The sequence below is a fragment of the Homarus americanus genome, unplaced genomic scaffold (genome assembly GCF_018991925.1).
Source record: "Homarus americanus isolate GMGI-L3 unplaced genomic scaffold, GMGI_Hamer_2.0 scaffold14530, whole genome shotgun sequence".
NCBI classification, from domain to species: domain Eukaryota; kingdom Metazoa; phylum Arthropoda; class Malacostraca; order Decapoda; family Nephropidae; genus Homarus; species Homarus americanus.
This window is the reverse complement of record NW_024747630.1, coordinates 12,344-13,831: the sequence shown is the minus strand read 5'-3', so window position 1 is coordinate 13,831 and position 1,488 is coordinate 12,344. Positions and strand designations below refer to the sequence as shown.

Sequence of the window (1,488 nt, the reverse complement as noted above, 5' to 3'; positions counted from 1 at the left end):
TATTTTACCACTTCTGGTGTTATTAGACAATACTAAGATTAGTTTAAACTAGTGATGATCGTACTTTAGTACGAGAATGTGTACTTTGAACGATTGGAAAGTAAAAAGCCACACATTAATGTCATCATTTGTCTATTGGGTTATGTTGTGAAAAAGTAATACTAATTTAAGAGGAGTAGAGCTGTATTTGCCGAAGCGTTTAACACCATTAAGTAGAGTATTTGAGAACTATTTATGGGCAAACTTTCAAACAGCAGACGTAGTCGAGATTTTATTATACTCTGGGTTTTGATTTAGTAAAAGCAAGGATTTGGATTATTCCATAAATAGAAAAACTTTATTGGTTACATATACTGGATATTCAATATGTACAAGTTTGACTTTACTTGCACAGAATGTAATGCAATACAGCTCATGACCCACAAATGGGGTAGAAGAAATAACAAAGCAGTTTTTTTGGAGACCAATTTCTTGTAGTTTAACACTAGGAAACTCACTGTAATGCTGTGGGAAGGATCCACTAACCGCGGTAGAACTGGAGTAGGAAAGGAATTGTTGCGATCGAGTTCTCCAGCAACAGGTAAATTTTGTAGACGCTCCGAATTGTTCTTGTGGTGACACTGCAGCTACCTCGGTCAACTCGTATAGGGTTTATGGTCGTTTGAGGAGCGTGTTCTAGAAATAGCAAGAAGATTAATGTTATGTAAGCCTGGTTTAACGCGAAACTTATTTAAAAAGTTTAGTTTAGGTAATATCAAGACTAATAAAATTTACCTTTTTTTTTTTTGTCAAGTGAAATTTTAAACAATAGCTTCCCAATCGCCAACAAATAATTTACAATTTGAAGATACACTTACAGTACAGAAGATGTTGTAGCGTCGTCGCGTGCCAGTGTTCTGTGTTGACGTCCGTCTACCAGGCTTTATATACAGGCGGCCCACACTCCCTGACCAATCACAAGCTGTTTTAGGTGAAATTGTAGCCAATGGGAACATTGCCTTGTTATGACGTCAAAGTGACGCCGGCAGGTTTGGTTGTTTGATGACGAGTAAACGATTTAAACTTTATTGTGACACGAAAGTAGTGTAAAACGTGAAAGGAAAATATTATGAAATCGTATTCAGTGCTTTACTTATCTTGGATAGAAATTGTGAATATATTACAACAGCAATATTGGCCTCAGTTTAAGTGTGAGACATTGTTAAGACACATATACATCCAAATAGTACTATTGTAATATTAAAAAAGTCTTAAACTTAAATAGAATAGTGTAAAGAAGTTAATATGAGGAATAAAATAAGATGACAGAGAGAGAAAAACAATGAAGAACAAAGCACCGAGTTAATATTAACCTTTACTTGAAATTGACCATAGAGCAGAAACAGTAAAATTAACAAAAGACAGACATATGTTACAACAATGGAGAAGAAAACGTACACGTTACAAGAAAGTAGAGTAGAGTTGTGAGCAGGGCCGGATTGAAGAGTG

The 1,488-nt window shown here is 35.2% G+C and overlaps 1 long non-coding RNA gene across 1 annotated transcript; it reads right to left on the bottom strand.

The window, feature by feature from the left end:
* Window positions 1-309: 309 nt before the first annotated feature.
* Window positions 310-1,056, bottom strand: LOC121879809. The gene is made up of 2 exons (XR_006091430.1): window positions 858-1,056; window positions 310-675 (listed from the first exon to the last, which is right to left on the bottom strand). It is a non-coding gene; the product is annotated as an uncharacterized LOC121879809 (long non-coding RNA).
* Window positions 1,057-1,488: the final 432 nt, after the last annotated feature.